Source organism: Muntiacus reevesi, chromosome 2 (genome assembly GCF_963930625.1).
Source record: "Muntiacus reevesi chromosome 2, mMunRee1.1, whole genome shotgun sequence".
Taxonomy (NCBI): domain Eukaryota; kingdom Metazoa; phylum Chordata; class Mammalia; order Artiodactyla; family Cervidae; genus Muntiacus; species Muntiacus reevesi.
The window spans coordinates 212,932,865-212,947,716 of NC_089250.1; the positions used below are offsets into that span (position 1 = coordinate 212,932,865).

A 14,852-nucleotide genomic window follows, 5' to 3' on the forward strand; every position below is an offset into this window, starting at 1 on the left:
ACCAGGTGGAGAGGTGACACGAAAGGGGAGGAACACATTCAAACACCAAGGTTCTGAAACCTGCGGGCCCTTAGGTCCTCTCCAAGAATTTTCTGAAAATCAGAGACCCTCCTCCTAGAAACACACACACACATGGTTACATGTTCTACTTGTAGGACACTCACGTGTCCACCTGTGTTCTGTCCATAGAATCCAGATGAAACTTGGATGCGCCTCTAACACCCCAGGGAATGTGGGGCTGCTGGAGGCGGGGTGCACGGATACATGGGTGTGAGACTGGCTAGGTGAGGGGGTCGGTGCACTGTCTGGACCTGAGTCAGAGTGGAAGGGGGTCAGGAGGGGCAGGAAGGAGGCAACCTTTCCCACCAAGTTGCTGCCTCTGCCCCCGTGAGAACATGCAGGGCAGCGGCGGAGGGGACTGTGGGAAAGAGGCCGAGCAGAGAGCCCAGGCCCAGCTGAGCTGATGTGAGACTCGGAGGATCCAGGAGTGTTAAGGACGGTGTCCGGGTTTCGAGCTTAGGCGACAGTGAATTCCTGCCTCAGTGGTCAGGATCAGTGTGTCTCATGAACCAACCCAGCTGAGTTGGTTTCTCTCCAGTGAAAGTCTATTCATCAGAGAAAGGTGACGTGTCCCCAGCATGCCAGACACACATCCAAAGAGGCTCCAGTGGCTGGCTGGACTCAGTACGTATTTTGCTCCCCAAACACGTTCACTCAGACAACAGATCACGTTTTACCCCTGAAGCGTGCAAGATGCTACACGCATGGAGTTCACGCTGGCTCAGGAAAAGGACACTAAATTATATATTCCTCTGTCCCCTCACAGAATTATACTCTGTCTCCAACGTTATTAAAGAGGCAAAAGGATGTGGTGTAATTATAGGGCCTCTCACCTGAGCCAACCAACAATTTGTTAAGGGCTGACAGAGGTCACCTGATTTAAGATGGGAAGACCCTGGGGAAGGGGACACAAGGTTTGTGGGAGGGGGAGCAGGGCAGGTCTCGAGAAATCCAAGGCAGTGGAAAAAAAAGTACAGTGCATGCACTTCCAACTTCTACCAAGTCGTGCTGCAAAATGCCCATGTGAAGGCAGTCGTTGAGGACTCAGACCCACTTTCTCCCCTGATAAAACAGGGTTGTGATTTGGGCATGTCTTCCAAATAATCCACAAGGACCACTTAAAAATGTCAAGTGGTCATTTATTTTTAAAATAAAATCCTTCCCCCCACTCTGATTCTTAGCAGTTCACATTCATTGTATAATTAGAAATATATTAAAAAATAAAGAGGAAAATTAACCCCATAATTCTGCCATTCACCAGTGGAAGTCATTTCTCTGTCTGCTGTTCCCTTTTAATTTTGAATGAAAGGTAGGCATGTAGGCAAACTATACAGACAGTAGATTAGTGGCTGTCTAGGGTGGGGGACTCAGAGGATGACGGCTAAGGGGTGTGGGTTTCTTTTTGGGGTGATGAAATGTCACACAATTGATCACAACTGTAGTAAAAGTCAATGCCAGGTTTAAATGGGTGAATTATATGGTAGGTGAATTATATATCAATAAAGCTGTTTCAAACGTGTGTGTGTGTATGTGTTGAAATCAAACTATGGAAAATTTTGTATTCGGCTTTCATGAACATATAGTCTTTTCAATGTCTATTACATAATTTGGGGAATGCCTTAGCAGTATTATTTCAATGGTTCCTAACCACTGCCTATATCAGTGTTTTGAGCAAAGGGGGATATTTGGAGCTGCCTTTCCAGCTGTCTCAAGTTCTCCCTTCATTCCAGGCCTTTCTGCCACCTCCCGTGTGCGCTGTGCCCATGGGCATCAGAGTCTGCCTCAGAAGCAGGGCAGAGGCCCCGGCTGCTTTCCACGCCTCTCGACACCCACAGACACTTCTTTGCTCGGCTCCAGATCTGCCTAGAGAGGAGCCCCGCTTCCCAGGAATTCAGCCCGAACCCACAAAGGTGGCTGCCTCTACAGGGGGCAGAGGACGGGATGTGGAAGGATCCTGAACACTGTCCTCTCTCTCCTGTCCGGGTGGTTGGTGGGGATGTGGGGGAGGGGTGGGTGCCTTACACGACACACTTGGGACTGGTATGGATTGCACAGTAACCCTGTCTGAGAGTCCTGACCCCCAGTACTCATGAACGTGGCTTTATTTGGGGATAGGGTCTTTGCAGATGACTGAGTTAAGATGAGGTCATTAGGATGGGCCCTAATCCAACATGACCCTGTCTTTATAAACAAGAGACATCTAGACACAGAGAGAGTCATGCACACAGGAGAAGCTCACTTGAGCAGGAAGCCAGGGATGTGGGTGAGGCACCTACAGATCAGAGATGGTCAGCAAACCACCAGGAGCCAGGGGAGGGACCTGGAATAGACCCTCGCTCACGGCCCTCAGAAGAAGCCAGCCCTGCCGACACCCTGACCTTGGCCTCCGGCCTCCAGACTGTGAGAAGCATGTGCCTGCTGTGCAGGCCGCTCAGTCTGCAGCACTTGGTTATGGCAGCGCTAGCAAATTAGTACAGGAACCTCGAGCCTGTGTCGTCTTTGTGCTCTGTTTGCACAGATGCAAGGACACTCAACCCAGTCCTGCGAGAACGGGGCCAGGCTGCTGAGCTTTATTAACGCATTAGGCAACTGGGCTGAGGATTCTTAAGAGAGGTGGCAAGAGCGCCATGTGTGGGTGAGTTTCTCCTTGATGAAGTCCCCCAAGCCTTCTTCCAAGGTTTCCAAACCTGGAAGGATTTGTTGATGCTGGCAATTTTGAGACTTCCTCTGCTCACTCACTCTTTTGACTCCTGCCGCGGGCTTGGGCTCGGAGTTTGGGTCTGTCCTCCCCCTCACCCAGCTCCATCTTTTCTGGGGTGGGCTCTCCCTTGCTGTGGGCCTGGGGCTGCTCACTTCCATGCTTTCCCTTCCTTGAGCACCCCTTGTTGGCATCTCTGTCGCCTGAAGATCTGGCTGTGCTGCCAGACTCAGTGCAGGCTCCACTGGCCCCAGGGTGCCTGTGCCGGGTTCCCCTGGAGCCAAGCTGGCCGGCCTTGTGTGCCAGTCCCACCGACCAGGGCTGGGCGGGTGGGGGAGCCCAGGGGGATGAAGTGCTCAGTGCCTGGTGCAGGGAAGTGGGGCCCCGTCTGTCCCCCTTATCATGTTGTGAGAGAGGAAGAGACGGCGTCATCTTCATCCTCACGCCCTCAGCGCCTACCTTTGAGCCAGAACTTGGCGTGGCAGCCCTTTGGCACAAGGGGTAAGAGGTGTGTGAACGAGAAGAGGTCTGCGGTGAGGTCTTAGGCACAGATTGGATGGCAGGTCCTGAGTTAGACATTCTGGCTACTTAATGTGCAAAGCTAGCCCGAGGCAGAGACTCTGTCTACTGCCAACACACCCACAGGGCCACCACGAGGAGCAGCAGAGGACAGAGGGGCTGCTGTTGGTGGAGCTCGGACAGATATGGAGAAGCTCTGGCGGTGCTCAGGCTCCGGGTAAAACCTGTTCTGCTCTAGGGACCCGCCTCGCCTCGCACTCCAGCCACACCCGGTCACTCCCTATTCCCTCAATACGCAGTTTCCCTGCAGTCTGGAAGGCGCCTCCTTGGAATGTTCCTCTGATCCTCCAGGCTCAGCTGATCGTCTCCAGGCTGCCGGCCACTCCCATCACCACAAGGGATTGTCCCAAAGGTGCAGGACTGCAGATGAGGCTCTGTTGGGAGACCCGGGATTCCCTGAGAGCCCATGCTAGGCTTTCCTCCCGACGGCGAGCGCATAGTAGGTGCTGAATACATATTTATTGTGTGGATAAATATTTACCTACATTGGTCAACTTTTATTTGCAGAAGTGAGCAAATCATGAAGGGGTACAGCTTGAAGTCTATGAAAATGCTTACTATGTAGAGAGTGCTGTGACTCGTCAGCAGGTGGGTAACCTGCTTCTCTGATAGGCACCTGGTTGGAGCCAGCGCAGGGGAGCATCCTTTCCCATCACACATCTCCGCGGTCTCCGGCCAGCCTCCTATGTTGAACTTCTCATCCCCACCCCACCCAGACGCCCACCCTGTGATTCTACCAAGAGTTTCCTGGATCCAACAGTTATCCTTTCAACATCACTTTTATAATGCTGAGTTGGGCTTTTCTGTAATAAGGATTAACATTCAAGATAAAGGTCTACAAAAAGGGGTTTTATTTCAAATCTCAATTAATATTTGCTTCCAGCAGGATGAGAAGTCAGAGGCAGGGTTAGAGGCCGTTAATGGGAATCGACAGTAAGACTCCCGAGATTTAGAAGGGGTGAGCGAACACCCAACCTTTTGGGAGCTAGCAGAGCTGCACTGTGGGATGTGAGGCGTCCTGTAGGGTGTGAGCTACTGTTCCCCTCACCGTCTGCCCTCCCTGTGAGGGCATCGCCTGTCTCTGCCCACAGCCACATGACTTGTGGGGGCTTTCTGGCCCACATGTGGCAGACTGGGCCACGTGGGACATAAGTGGTGATGCCACATGCTTTGTCTGCGTGTAAGACCTAAGAGTGAGTGTGTGGTTCAGCTCTCCCTGCTGTGAGAACAGCACAACCTCAGAGGAGCCGCTTCTTGTACTGTGATCTCTGAATAAAGACAACATGAGGGACTTCCCTGGTGGTCCAGTGTCCAGTGGTTAAGAGTCTGCCCGTCAATGCAGGGGACACGGGTTCCATCCGTGGTCCCAGAATATCCCACATGCCTCCAGCAACTAAGCCCATGGCCACAGCTACTGAGCCCAAGAGCCCTAAAGCTCATGCTCGGCAGCAAAAGTCGCCACAGTGAGAAGCCTGCACACTGCAGCTGTGCTGGTCCTTGTACCACCTGAGCTCATGGTGAGTCTCTTTCTGCCCACTTCCCACATTGAGCAAGGATGCCTCACATCTGGAAGCATTCTCTCCCCAGCCTATGGTCTGTCCCAGGCCAGGTCAGCAGCACCTTCCTCTCTTGACCTCCACCACCCCCCCCTCAAGGCCCCGCCAGCCCCCAGGTCTTGACTAACAAGGGAGGCCTCCTGGGGTATGTCTGCGCATGAACAAGGGTAGATTCCAGGCTGAGAAGTCTGCACAGGTCAAGAGAGGCCTCGAGACTCACTGGTGACTTTTATAACATCGAGGACCTTGGAAGATCAGGGTAGAGAAGGTAGTTTTCTACAGTTGAGAGCTTTGAGAAGGTTGGTACTATCCACTACACTTTAGTCTAAGTAGTGTGGTGCTGGAGAAGACCCTTGAGAGTCCCTTGGGCTGCAAGGAGATCAAACCAGTCCAACCTAAAGGAAATCAACCTGGAATATTCGTTGGAAGGATTGATGCTGAAGCTGAAGCTCCAATACTTTGGCCACCTGATGTGAAGAGCTGAATCACTGGAAAAGACCCTGAAGCTGGGAAAGCCTGAAGGCAGGAGGAGAAGGGGACGACAGAGGATGAGATGGTTGGATGGCATCACTGACTCAATGGACATGAGTTTGAGCAAACTCTGGGAGATGGTGAAGGCCAGGGAAGACTGTTGTGCTGCAGTTCATTGGGCTGAAAAGAGTTGGTCATGACTGAGTGACTGAACAAGAAGAAGAAGAAATGCAGCGTCATGACAGCCAATCTCTGGTCTGGTTTAGGGGAGCCAACTGCCCTAGTCAGAACTAGAGGATCCTGGGGTGGAGGTGTCAGTGGAGGGCAGAGCAGAGAGGGGTTTTGTGAGTGGAGAGGAACCAGTCAGGGTAAGTCATCTCTAAAAGGGAGCAAATAAGACCTCTTCACAGGCTTTTTGTAAATATTTTTAAAAAATGCGTGCACATTGCCAGCAAGTGGGCCGAGCGCTTGGGAGGCTTGAAGCCTTGGTGGCTGCTGTTACGTTCTACTTGTGGGCTGGTGAGTCCATCATCTCTGCCGGGGTGGCCTGAGTCCCAGGGCCATGACTGCTGCACACTCCACTCACAGTGAAAAGGATGCTATTCATTGGGTACCCTGAACGGGCTGCTGTGGATGCTGGACATAGCTCAGTTGGGCTACCCCCATGGCCACACACAGAGTGCCTTGTCATGCCAGCTGTGAAGCGCAGATGGACAACAGCGTGGACTTGGTGCAAGGGCCCAGGGATCACCAAAAAGATATGAAACAGAATGACGGGCCTTGATGACTGCCCAGTGTGTCGTATCTTGAAGTGGAAATGGGTCATCCTTTCAGGGTGTTGCTCAACCTTGCCAGGCACAGGTGGTAGGCAGGCCGGAGGCACCTGGGGCCAGGAGATGGTACAGTGCCAGAAAAACAAGGCTGAGCCGTAGCCCCTAAGTCAGCCTCTCTGTGCCTCAGGGTCTATGTCTGCAAAATGGGGAGAAGAACTCTCGTGCTGTGAATGGTGATGGGGGTTGCCATATGGGCAGTGTCATTTCTCAGATGCAGAAACTGACCAAATTGCTCAGAACCAAGCCCCCAAGCAACACCCCTACTCTGATATGATGACACCCAGCTCAGTACTGGGACTGGGGCCACATGGCTGGGGGGTGCGGGTGGGAAAGAAGGTATGCTTTGAAAGAATGCAGACTTGGGTGCTGATGGCTGGAGGATCTGGGGGCGGGTTATTTAATTTACACCTGGGTCTCTTCATCTGTTTAGTGCATTGCTGAGTGGTTGTGAAATGAACTGTGAGTATCTGGAATGGTCAGGAGCATGCAGAAGCTGAGTAAAGATCCACGTCTTCCCGAACAAGCCCGGATCTGCACTCTTCCCACTACAGCACAGGCTGGCCCCCGCTGCCATCCAGCCCAGCAGAAAGCCAGAAAGGCTCAAGGACAGAGACACTTAAACAACATTTAAGGCACCATGGTGGCAATAGCACACTCAGGAACAATCTGCTAGCTACTCCCTGGGAGCGTACAAACTAATGACTTAGAAATAAACACAGACCATTAATGCAATTTTCAAATCGATGCGCGTTGCTGGACCATGGGCCAGTGAGGCTCCGGAAGAGCTGCAGGGATACGAAAGAATAGTTCTGTCTTTACGTCTGGCTGCAGAATTCTTTCCAGAACAAAACACGATGTGAAGAGCCACGTGGAATTCCAGAAGGCAATGGAGAATGACCAAGGTCCTGTCCAAAACAGATGTGGATGAAGCCATAGCTTCCCAGTTCTAATTTTAACTGAACCCAGCCACATAAGAGGAACATAACTTTCTGAGAGAAGATCGCATTAGCTGAGAGCCCAGGAATTCTCCTTTAAGTATACGTCTACTTAATGCTTGGCAAGTACCAATTCTGCTTTAGCCGAAAAAGATGAGAGGACCCTGGAGGAGATGCCCTCCGGCCATCTCTGGAGCGATGTGGAGAGACAAGAGGCTGGAAACAGGAGTGGGAGCCCAGCTGCCACCAGCAGCTTTGTCGCTCAAGGTCACGTTCCTTCATGACTCCCAGCACCCAGACCCAGAGGGCAGTAAGGAAGAGTCATGCTGGCGGTACTCCCTGTTGCAGAGAACTGAACAGGACTTGTTGGAAATCCCTACCCTGCTCAGAGCAGGGGGCCCAAATCCCAGAGGGCAGGCCTGGTCATAAAGGCAATGCAGTGCAGACCTGGGTCATGATGACACAGTCCTTAACTACCCCTCCAACCCCAAAGTTCCCAGGAGTAACAGAGTGGAGAATTCCAGAAGACAGTGCCATATAGAGTGGGTAGGGGTGAGGTGGGGGGCACAGAGAAGACCCGTGGCGGAGGATAGCAAGAGCACGGTAAAGATGATAAAAGAGAAACAAGCACGTCAGTCTTCCTGTATGGTTTACAAAGCCCTCTCACGTACATCTGAAATTTCAGCTGTCGACGTGTATCTGAAGAGCTGTTGTGAAGAAGAAGGATTAGCTATCTCGTCTCTCCCTGGAGCAAGAAACCAAAAACAACAGGTAGAAGTTACAGAAAGGCAGACCACAGCTTAACAGCAGGAAAACCCTCGTAAACAGTAGAGCACTTCCAAGGTGGGATGCGCTGACGCCTGTCTCACTAGTTCATTCATTCCTTCACTTTGTCAATAAAATCATTTAAGGAGTGGCTAAAATGTCCCAGGACGTGTGCCAGCCTATCCTCTGCGGCCAGAGCCTCCACGTCCACTCTCAGAGGACACAGGGTGGAGGGGGCCATCTACCCACCCTCCACAGGGAAGCCACAGCAGGGCTAGAGGAGAGGCTTCTCCAAGGGTGAATGCCTACCTGAGACACTTAAAACACTATTTTGTGAACAGATAATATGTATATAGTAAACAGAATTCATTTTAAGTATAAAAACATATATGGTGTTCAGCAAGGTCGCACAAAATCAATATAGGAAAATTAATTGTCTTTCTAATACAGTAGCTGTAAACAATCTGGAAGTGAAATTAAGAAATATTCATGGTCTGAGAGGTTTAATTTATTGTTAAGATGGCAAAAGTTCCAAATCAGTCTGCAGGTACAATGCAATCTCCATCAAAATCCTAGCTGGCTTCACTGAAGGATAAGACTAGCTAGTCCTGAGATTCATATGCAAATGCAGTAACCCCAAAAGAAAAACAAAGTTGGAGGACTCGATACAACTTACTTACTATAAGAACTTACTGCAAAGTTGCATTAACTAAGACTGTGAGGCACTGGCTTAAGGACAGATATACAGAACAACAGACTAGAACTAAGAGCCCGGTAATAAACCCCTGGTCAAATGATTTGTGGCAAGGGTAAAAGAGCAGCAGGAGAAGAACTGGGACAACTGGTTACCCGTGTGCAAAAGAACAAAGGTGGACTCCACCTCACACTGTATGAAAAATTAACTCAAAGTGAATCAAAGGCCAAAACGTAAAAGCTAAAACTACAAAAACTCTAAAAAGGAAACATAGATATAAATCTTCATGACCTTAGTTATGATGCCAAAAGCACAAATAACAAATGAAAAATGGATAAATTGAGTTTTACAATTTAAACCTTCTGTGCTTCAAAGGACACTATCAAGAAAATGAAAACACAACCCAAAATAATGGGAGGAAGTTTTTGCAAATCATGTATCTAATAAGGGATTAGTATCCAGTATACATAAAGACCTCTTACAACTCAATAGTAACAGATAAATAACTGAATTTAAAAATGGACAAAGTATCTAAATATACATTTCTCTAAAGAAGATATACAAATATCCAATAAGCACATGAAAAGATACTCAACATCAATAGTTATCAGGAACGCAAACCAAGACCACAGTGGGAGACCACTTCACATCTACTAGGATGGCTATAATAAAAAAGATAAGCGTTAGAGAGGATGTAGAGAAACTGGAATCCTCACACACTGCTGGTAGAAATATAAAATGACATACACAGGAAAACAGTCTGGCTGCTCCTCAAAACATTGAACATAGAGTTACTATTAATATATTTTGCACTTATTCCATTCCTAGGTATATACCCAAGAAAGATGAAAATGATTCTCTCTGAAGAAACTTGTATATGAATGTTCTTAGCAGCATTATTCAAAATAGCCAAAGGGTAGAAAATACCCCACTGGCTATCAACTGATAATGAACAGATAAAATGTGACACAGTCACAGAACGGAATATTACACAGCCATAAAAAGGAATGACGTATTGATACAGGCTCCAGCATGGCGGAAACTTGAAAACATGCTAAGTGAAGGAAGCCAGTCACAAAAGACCACATGTTGAATGATTTTATTTACATGAAATGCTGAGAATGGTTAAATCTAGAGACAGAGAGTACGTAATTAGTGGTTGCCAGGGACTGGGAGTGGGTGAATGGGGAGTGACTGCTAATGGGTATGAGCTTTCTTTCTGAAATGATGAAAATGTTCCATAACTGGATTTTGGTGATGGCTGCCCAAGTTTGTGAATACACTAAAACCCATTTAATTGTAAAAAAATAAAAGAGAGACAAAAACAAAAAGTATAAGCATATCGTGGAAAGTAGGTTTCCTTCCCATCCTCATCTACCTGTCACCCAGATGCCTGGCCTGGAGGCAAAGATTCACTTGAGTATCTTTCCAGAAATATTTTATGCACTTATAAGCATCTATATACACACATTGTCTCCCTTAAAACACACATACACAGGAGGGTGTTATAGATACTGTTTTGCATCTTGTGCTGTGCACACTTCAGGGCAGCTTCCTATGTGATGGGAGGGGCAGGGCTTCCAGGCAGGGGGAAACCATGTAAACACAATGTGGCCTGCTCACAAGTGCAGGATCAGCTACGCCTGGAGCAGAGCTTGTGTGTGTATGTGTGTGTGTGTGGGGGGGGGGTGGTTGGGGGTGTGAGGTGGGGAGCGGGCAGCCTAGGGGTGAAGCCTGGGGCAATAGCCTCATGCTGAAAGGTTCTGGGAGTCCCAGAGGCTGTCAACCAGGAAGTGATAGGGTTGCTCTCGATGGGAAGGAAGAGGATCACCTGAGTAGGGATGGGCAGGTGTGTGTGAGAGCCTTGGGAGGCTGGGGCTCATTCCAGGGGGATTTAAGAGGTTGAAAGAACTGGAGGAGTCTGTGATTGATAACCAGAGCTTCCTCTTTATCAGCCCTGCTTTGACCCCATGATCTTTAAATACACACACATACACGTCTCTGCTATGTAGTGCAGATTTTCCGTTATACGGATGAGGCACAGAGAAGCTAAAATGACTCATTCAAGGTCACCCAGGTAAAAGATGATGTCAGGACTCAAATCCAGCTCTGTCTCCTTTCAAAATCTGGGATGTGTCTGTTTGGTTTTCTCTGCTACTCTCAGCTGTGTCCCCAGAGATGAGGCACCAGAGAGGCAGGGGGGGTGGGGGCTCAGGGGGCGGGCGGGGTGTCACACAGGAGAGAAGAAGCCAGGGGTAGCGAGGAGCAGTGCATGTGCCCAGCACCCCTAGAACTGCTGGTTCACAGAGCGAGGGCAGCTTTGAAGCTTGCCTGGAGGGGGTTGACATGTGAGGGACTGGACATCACTTGAGGGTGGGCTTCTTCAGCCTGGGACCCTCGCTGGAGGTGCTGAGGATGGAGTGACAGGAGGGTGGCGTCTGGCTGGGCACGAGGGAGCCACAGATTCCGGGATGGGACCAGGAGATGGCGAGAGGTGAGGAGAGCCAAAAGCTTGGAACCAGGGGGCACAGACCTCCCCCTAGAGCACCCCGTCTGCTCCTCACACTCTCTCCTGCCCTTCCACTCAGCCACTCTGGTTGGCAATAATGTCCCCAGAACAGGTTGGGGTGGGGGAAGGCTTCATGAGATCATGGAAATGGTGATTTGTAGAAGCAAAATGCTGTGCAAATAATTACTAGCAAAAAGAGCAGCGGTAGAGTCTGAAAGGTTTGGAATGTGGACTGCTCCACTTTTGGGCAACAGAACCTCTCTGGCTCTCAGCTATGATCAGTGTCCCTGTGCTCCTCACCAACCCTCCCGAGTCATGCACATACGTTCACATTCCTTCTTTTGACCATCTGGTCATTGGTGTCAGTTTCATTTAAGGAATTACTACATTAAATTGATGGAGCATTTAGTAAAACCCAATTAACATCCAGACTGAGTTTTTCCAAGGGAAGGGAGATCTGTGGAAAATAAAATACTCTAATAATTTAAATTCCACAGTACTCAAATAAATACTATCCAGCTGAATATTACAAGCTGGATAAATTTAGTTCAGGAAAAAAAAAAACTATTAGAGTCAGTCTATTCTCACAGACAAATACTACTTCTAATCTTCATTCAAATCACCTCTCCTCACTTCTTCACATTTATTATGTGAGAAAACAGGCACTAAGAGAGAGATGAACTGACTTCATGAAGGTCAAGGTCACTGACAAGTCAGGCCTCAAACCTAGGCCTTATAACTCTAGGTCCAGGGCTTCTACCTTCATATCACAACTGCCTGCTGGTATCCTGAATGGGGCTGGGACTGTGAACATACAGAATTGAGTCTTTTTTCAATCGATAGAGAATGCTTTTGATTTATACGCCAAGGGTGTTAACTCTCCACCTATCCACCCATTCATCCATCCACCCATTCACCCACCTAGCCATCCATCTACATGCCCATCCCTTCATCCATCCATCCATCCGTCCCCATTCATCCATCGTGTCCTGAGTGCCTGCCACATGCCAAGCACTGTGCCATGTGGGGGTACAGATCTTGCTCAACTGTTAAGCTCCATGAAAGGCGCATCTGAGGTAACTACCTAAAACCACATACTGGTCTAGTTCAGGTCTAATCTGGCACACAGTAGATGTTCAGTAACTATTTACTGAAGGAACGAATGAACAGGCAGACCTGTCCTCCAGGAGCTCATGGTTGCAAATAGAGCAGAGGAGCAGTCCAGGAGTGCAGGTGGCCCCGGCTGATCCCTTTGGTGGCTCCACCAGTACAGGATCCCTGGCACAGATCATGTTTCTCCAGCGGTCAGGGAGCAGAGAAGTACAACGGGCGAGCCTGGGGCCCCTGTGGGCACTGGTACTGGTCCCTCTGTCATGTGGGACCTTGAATTCCATACCTGTGACTCTCTGATCACTAGAGCCTCGGGCTCTGAGTCAACTTTGCCAATGTTATCGCTTTACTAATTTGTTCTAGAGTTCTTTGAGCTTCCTTTTTCTGCATTTCAACTTCATTTCAACAAACATTTCCCAGGCACCTACTGTGTGCCAAGGCCCTGGGAGGCCAGCCCGGAGCCCTCTGTGGACTTGTTCCGTGGCAGGGCCTGCTGCTGCACCCTCAGGGAGCCCTATGTCCAAGGGTGCCTGACGCGGGTCCTCTGGCAGAAGCCAAAGTAGGCTGGGGAGGGCCTGTTGCAAGCGTGTACGCGCTGTAAACATCCACAAACTCTGCCGATGGTTACTGAGAGGATGTTAAAAATAATTATCTGCTGAAAATATTAGATTTGCTCTGGATTGTTCATTACATACAATGGCTTAATAGGACTTTTATTGAATAGCTGCAGAGCTCTGGGCCGAAATCAATTTGCCGTACCCTCGGAATCTTGATGTATGCTGTTGACTTCCCCAGCGTGCAGCAATTTGTAATAGCTTTGGTGGGCTGTTGTTTTCAAAGCTCCAGCTCCATCACAAGCATTTATTTCTGACCACAAAATTACATTTATTCAACAGAAAGCAGCTCCGGGTCTTTAAGAGGTTAACTTCTGGAGCGCTTGGCGGTGGTCCAGCCCTGGCCCGGGTGCGGCGGGCGCGATGGCACGGGCAGCGTGGCGGCGGTGGCAGCGAGTGCCGGCCGGGCGGCTGTGATGAATGGGCTGCTGAGCGCGCCCCCTCCACGTGCACTCGGCGCTCTCCCTGGCTTCCATAGATCACAGGCTTAGCCTCAACGTATCTGACTGAAATTGAATTTGGCTTCTCTCTCAACCGTTCATTTCCTATGTTATGCAAGGTTATATCCTTTTCTGCATGAGCAGAACCAAACCAGCTGCAGCTTCACAGGAGAAAATGTGTTTTCAATTAGGAAGCTGGCCTGAATATTGAACCGCAGTCCTACTGCTCCCCTAATTGAGCCATCATGGAGCGGGCCTACAGGAAGAAGCCGCAGCCACTAGGCCGTCGGGTGTCAGCAGAAGAGAGTTAAAACACACCGTCATCGTCCCCCTGCCATGACTAAGGCTGTTGCCACCAGTCACCCCACTACCAAGCACGTAGAGAGGCCCAAGAGTTTGAAGATGGCCGTCCTGGCCAAGAAGGACGCTCCTCTGGAAATGAGACAGGACAGCAGCTTTCGCTGACCTCCTGCAGAGCAGGTCCTGTCCTCGGGGTGCCCGGCCCGTCCAGCACTCACCTACTGGGGATCCCGGGCCACCAACAGCAGGTGTCTTTGATGTGCTCCAAGTGGGGAGGCTGCCTCATTTTTCTTGTGGGTCACTAGGAACCTGGGGCAGAGCCTCAAACACAGGACTTGGTGAACTAGGAGAAGGTGAGCAGGAAGGGATTTCAGCTGAGAATAAACACCCCCCTCAACTGGCTTGGTCTAGCAAAGAGGGCAGTATACAATCGGGGAGAAGACGCAGGTCCTCGAAAGGAAAAAGTTAGCAACGGGCTGAGGTGGTGTGGAAAAGGAACGAAGGAGGCCAACTTTTAGTTCGGTCTTAAAGGATGGAAATGATTTTTATAGGTGAGGAAGAGCAAAAGGTTATAATAACGGAGGCCGTGGCTTTAGGAAAAGGGCAGAGGCAGGAAACCACAGGCATGTTCGGGGACAGTAAATAGACCAGCCTGGTAGGAGCAGGAGCCAAGGACATGACGCCTGGAAATACATTTTAAAGCTAAATCATGGAGTTGCTTACACATGGATCTGAGGTGCTTGAGTGGGCACCGAGTCCCAGAACCTGACCTAGAGGAACTGCCCTTGGGGGACACCTAGCCTGTGGGTCCGACAACCAGTCATGCATTAGAAAAATGACTGATTCTTAGCAAACTCTTATCTCTGCCACGTCTGAGGAATCAGAACCTTGGAGGGAGGAGCCTGGGGAGCTGAATTTCTGGAAACATGTGGGTGCTTCTCAGGCAGCCAGTTGGGCCTTCTGAAGACCATCTTTTGGGAACCATCAGTCTGGTCCAGTCTTCTTGACGACCAGCCCATCCGCTGGCACTTAATGTGGTGCTTGCTGAGTACAGGCACGCTGGGGACATAAGCGTGTGTGCCACACAGGGTCCCTGCCCTCTAGATCTCAGAGGCATGAGACTTAGTGTAGGGCCAGTTAAACTGTGTTCCAGTAACTTAAAAAATAAAAGGCAGAATGTCTTTAGGCTCAAAATCACAAGACAGATACAAACGAAGCTCTACCAGAGGTACGGAGGGGTATTCTGGAATGACTCAGAGGCCTTGGCATTTGGGTTGGGCCTTGAAGA

At 49.7% G+C, this 14,852-nt stretch overlaps 1 protein-coding gene across 7 annotated transcripts in view; it reads right to left on the minus strand.

Moving 5' to 3' along the window:
- The window catches only part of CUX1 (cut like homeobox 1), a 347,907-nt gene that overhangs the window by 158,783 nt on the left and 174,272 nt on the right, over positions 1-14,852 (minus strand). The gene's annotated exons all lie outside the window — the stretch shown is intronic.